Source organism: Schistosoma haematobium, chromosome 3 (genome assembly GCF_000699445.3).
Source record: "Schistosoma haematobium chromosome 3, whole genome shotgun sequence".
Lineage (NCBI taxonomy): Eukaryota > Metazoa > Platyhelminthes > Trematoda > Strigeidida > Schistosomatidae > Schistosoma > Schistosoma haematobium.
The window spans coordinates 16,766,852-16,773,013 of NC_067198.1; positions in this window are offsets into that span (position 1 = coordinate 16,766,852).

Genomic DNA, 6,162 nt, shown 5'->3' on the forward strand with positions numbered 1-6,162 from the left:
CGTTAATGTAATGTGCACTGTGAGAAATTTATTTTTAACTGGCAGTCGTAATCGGGTTCACTTATTCCCACATGTATTACTCTTCGTGATTTTACATTTGGACAAAATCTAGGTCAATAAAATCTAGATATGACGTAGGTATGCGTTTTTATTATGAAAGCAGATTGTTGTGTTAACCAATAACAACTGGAAGATTTAATTTTTTTTCTTCAAATATCATCTGGTAAAATCTAAAGTAATATACAACATTGTAATTTTAGTGGGTTGCTCCAACAACGCTATGTTGTCCTTGAAGATATCAGATGATGTTTATCAACACTACTAGTCTACAGTCATTCTTTATTATTTCTGATGATGACACTGTTGATAATAAAGTTCGAAACACATTATCATTAAACCAATAATCATTGTACATACCATTTATACTGAAAATATTGAATTATGAAGAGAATGTACGTACCATAGTGAATGAAGTAAAATATGAATGAGCATACCTTTTTTCTTGCGAACTGGCTCGGGTCGATAATCATACTTAGGGAATGGAATTTTGATGTGAAGGAAAGTAAAGTAACAATTGATAATCATAAGGAAGCTAATCAAAGGCTGAAAGATCAGGAAAAGATGAGCAGCTGAAAAAACCATATTTTCACCAAAAAATTCATTATGGTAACTGTTTATAATACAAATAATCTTTTCCTACCTAAGTTTGTGATTTTTCATAAGTATAATTCAAGAAATCACAAAAGGATAACATAGAAACTTCAACACGTGCATTCGGTGATCAACAAGGTATCCAAAATTTGAAATTACTCCTCAACTAGAATAATACATGAAAGATTCCAGTTTTTATATTTGATAAATTAAAAGCTTAAGTTAAAAGGACGTGTCATATCACGAAAATATTTTTGCACAATCTTTTTTCACTTACAGATTATGCGATTACGCTATCACATGTTTCCAGTCAATAAGTGTAGTTCAAAATCTAGTATCGGAACTTGGATATAGTTCATTAGTAAAATTAAAATAGTTTTCTAAGCAACTGTAATCATTTAATTGGATAGTTTCAAGTTGATACATCTAATCTATGTTACTGCATTTGATTACTGAAATCTCATATTAATCATCATGATCCATCAATAATGGTGCAATGTTGTTATTTGAATAATTCAGATATTTATCATAAGTAGGCAAAACCTATAGGAAATCTTCATCCGCATAAGTTGATTTATATCTTTGAAACTAGTTATATTATTTTCAAGGCAATAGGTTATCTTTTCATACGGAAGAAAATAAACTATCCTGTATAAATAGACAAATGATAAAAATAAATACATCAATTTTAGAGTTCTCTGAAATGTGTTTTGTATGGTTTTATCGAGTTGGAAAAAGTTAAGAGCGAAGCTGAAATACATCACCTTTAATCAGTGGTCTAAATGTCCCATTCTTATTTTGAAACCTATAGGTCATAGATTTGATCTCATGGGATCATGAAGATAAACAGATATCCAAGGATCAGTAGTACTTCAATTGGTATCAGTCTACGATATGTTATATTCAAAAATACTAGGTTTTCAAATTGTTTACACTATGAACTGACATTGTATGGTGGAATCAATGAAAACAAGTTACACTGGGTAGATATTGCATCTCATCTTGAAATTTTTTAGTAATTTCAACTAACGATTTATGAATTCTCAAACCGATTACACTGAGTGTTTCATTCGACCGCAACGACTTTTAGTTTGTGATTTTATCAAGACGTTTCTTCTACATGTAAATCTTTATATTCTTGGTTATTTTTTGTGTAGTATACGTAATGTCAACCTATCACAGTTGGAACTGTTGATGACATTATTTCGTCATAAGGTTGGTGTTACTTTATGTTAGTTCTAATTTTCAAGCCATCCTATTCAATGGTGTACACGTCACTTAATTCCATGGGATGTATAGATAACAATGTAATAACTGAAGTTAGCTAAAGTTCGTTTTTTGGTTCATCTTGGGGGCATACCTAAAACATTCAATTCCCTTCTCTTTTTTTCGTTTTCTCGTATCTTTGTTATAAATTTTTCTTCTCTGATTCCATCTGACACTAACGATTTGAATTTATCATTTGTTATACGTGGTCTCCCAAAACTGCACTCTAAGCTACTTCAGTCGACAATTGCTTGCGCACAAGACAGAAATAAAAACTGAAATACGAAATTTCGTCACTTTTTTGTAACAACTACCCATGCCCATATACAGTAACTCTAGTGGGAGATTTCAAGGACCACGTAGGTAGGGTGAACCAGATAGAATAACACTCAGGTAAGCCTTTAGACATTTCATTTCAGTGAGTAGGTGATGGGGATTTGCTGCTGGGAATATAATTAGATAACCTCTTTTTGCGAGTTAGGATAAGGAAATAACCTATTTGACGTGGGGAACCTGATATCGAATCAAAAATCAATATAAAAACCGTCATGTTACAATCAAAAATTGTTTTTTAATAGCTTCATATGAAGATTGATAAATGCTTGAAAGGCGGAAATTAAGCATGGCTTGTAAAAAGTCGGTGACATGATTATAAATAATAGTGAATTGCGAAAGGGATGGAAAAGATAGCGGTGACAAGTAACAATACATTTTCATAGAATCATAAAAAAAAGAAACTAGTTAAAAAATCCATTAGGTACACATTGTAGAATTTTACTTCGTAGTAATTTGTATCAGTAAGACGTGAACTTAAAGTTAGAAGGTATATCATGCTTTTTAGTATTTGACTGCAGATCTATCGGAAGGTTTTGAGGTTATGCATAAGTCACCAAATCAAAATGAAAAATCGTTTGATGAGGTTGTCGCCTTGTAATGGTTTAAGTGGTTGAGAAGTATGTGAGGCGTGGTTTTGAAAGTAATCTTGGTTGGCGAGTTCTAATATTCTTACATCTAATCTCTTAATTTCATTCTCTTTCTTTCCTAGTATATCCGTTATATATAGTTTTTCACTATCATTTATACAAATATATCGGCTGTTCTGTTTTTAGTCATGTTAACTATTTCCTTTGTTGAGCAGAACTGTAACGTATTGAATTGACGCCCATTTATAATTCTAATGAATCAGAAGAAACACTTAATTTAAAAGAATTTGTATTACTTTTGAGGATTTCATACATATTTATAGGGAAGTGATAAAAACAACTTCATTATGGTGCCAGTAAACAAATAATAGCGAAAAAAACAAACAATGAATCATTCTTAACATTCGTGAATATTGAATACAATTTTCTTAAAATGTGATAAAGAGGCATTAAAAGAATAATGTCATGATTGTATATTCAGAAAAATGATTTTTAAATTTGTTTATTCAATAAGTTAGTTACAATACTCTCAGGTGTAAATCATCACTTTCTAACTATAATTTGATACATTTATAGGAATAAATAATGAAAAATATATGGAATTCCATAAATCTCTCAAGAACTCTATGATTTGTAGTGGCATTGGACCATAACCAAACAATCCTCAAAGGTGAATACGAGAATACTCGGAAAATAGATATCCAATATTTAACGTGAAGAAATACCTAACGATGGAGAAGGCGCGAACAATGGGTTGAATGAATTGGAGTTGACTGAATGGCATGGCTCGGCCATGCAGGCGTGGTCCCTGCTGAATATTACCTTATATTTTTTATTCATATTAAATATATTGTTCTTTCTCTAGCCTAACCTTGTCCTACATCATGTATTCGTAATTGATACGATACAGTGAGTTGGTGTAGTCGATGGTGTGACTTCCACGTAAGATCTTATAGATTAGGCAGTTATATCATGGCAAATCTACAAATTTAGGATTAGGTCTATTATTAGAGCAGTACTAATATCATAGCAGACCATAATTCTACAGATTTCTTGCCAAAACATATTTTAAAATGTTCTATTAAAAAAGATAAAGACAATTGATAATATTCTATCAGTATAGGGTTATGAAGATTATTAGGTTTTTGATTGAGATCATGAACCGATTAATGTTAGATCACTATTGAAAACCTGGAAGCACTGAATGGTCATTTCATCCTATTATGAGATTCCTTAGTAGTGCACAACCATCATCTCTCTTGCTGGAATGGATTTTACTTAAAGGATCAATAATTTTATCGATTTATTTATGTATTATTTTCCAGAAATTTATTTTTTTAAAGTTTTCCTTTTCGGGACTATCCACTCTTTAACCTGTCTGAATGAATGAAAACTGGATGATATTTAATATTAATCTAAAATGAAAAAAAAAACTTTTTTTTCATCACATTTTTTTTCTATTTTTTAAATTTTAATTGTTTTTTTTTGAAAAATATAAAAAAAAGTAAGAAAGAAATTTACATTATTATTATTATTATTAATGGCTTTATTCAATATTATATTTTGGTACAATATAGAATTCTCAGCACAGGGTATTTCAACAAGTTACTTACTGAACAACGAACAAAAAGGCAGTAGCGAATACATAAAGAAATATATAAAATAAAAATAAAAAAAACCCAAAAGAAACTACAAACTTTTGAAATTAAAGACATGTTAAGAATGCAAGTTATTGACTAAGTTAATTCTAACAACCTGTTCGTCACAGAGTATATTTGCTAGGTAAGGTATTATAGAACTTTTATACTTTTCCTTGCGTGCAAGGATTTTAATGTAATTACGTCTCGTTCTACTAGAAGATATACAAGGAGAAAGATAAGAGTGAAGGGGATGGCTAGTATCTGATAAAATAACACCTGCCAGGAGTTTGCATGATTTTAAATGTCTATCCACAACCATATTAATTATGACCTCGAAAGATTCACCACACGTCTTACTAACTGCCTTTAGCACTCTTCGCAATACAGCAAAGTCTTTTCTCAAAAGCCCGGGAAAGAATAATGGAGAACAGTAAAGAATAATAGGTAATATGCAAGAATTGACAAATTGTAAGAGAAAATGACGAGTAATTCCAAGAGCATGCAATCTCTTTATGTAGTAGGTCAGACGGAAAACCTTCTTTGATAACGATAAAACGTGGGAAGACCAAGACAGATCAGAGGAAAAGGTGACACCAAGATAATTGACCTTCGACACCGCGTTTATCAAAGAGTCTCCGATGGTACAAGCACTATGGGATCTCAAAATAGTGTTTATATTCCGTTCATGTCTCATACTAAAGTTAACAGCTTGACATTTAGATGGATTAAGTATCAGACCATTACCAACAGACCAACAATCAATACGAGACAAAAACTCATTCATTTCTATGGGATGTAAAGAGGAAGATATAGGCATACATACAGTGAGATCATCCGCGTACTTCACAAAAGTGTTTTCTGTGGAAGATGGCAGGTCATGCAGAAAAAAAAAGAGAATAGAAGAGGTGAAAGAACAGCTCCTTGTGGTACACCTTCCTGAGACAGTAGAGAATCTGAACTCTTTCCTCCAAACACAGTGTACTGTTCCCTTCCAGAGAGGTAGGAACACAGCCAGTTGGTTATCCAGCTGTCAGTGTTGACGCTGATTAACTTGTTAAGTAAACGTTGTCTTGGTATAGAGTCAAAAGCTGAAGTATAGTCTAGAAAAGCACATCGAACATAGTTCTTACCCTTTTCTAAGTTGAACACTATGTTGTGATGCAGAACTGCAACAGCATCTAAAGTGCTTCTTTTGCGCCTGTATGCAAACTGGTATGGGTCAGTATGCTCTTTTATCGCAGGCTGAAGTGGAAGTATTAATAATTTTTCCATGGTTTTGAGGAAAGGTGAAGTTATCGCAATAGGTCTAAATTTCACATTCTTATCACCAGATGCATTCTTGGGTACAGGAATTATCTTCATCTTTCTCCACATTTTTGGTATGAGATTAGATGAGAAAGATCTGTTAAATATAGTTGTGAACGGATGACACAGAACGTCAGCACATTTTTAAAAAGGATGTTTGGGATACCATCAGGACCCAAACATCGAGATGAATTAAGCGACTGGAGACATCTTCGTACTTCAGTTTCAGTGAAAGTATGAACACAGCTATTTTTTAAACCCGTGGATAGAGGGAGCATCACATCAGATGACTGACGTACAAAAGACTTATTTAAGTCACAAACATTCAGCTGGTTATCGCTTCTAAACTTTCTGTCACCTGTAAGTTCTTTAAAGAA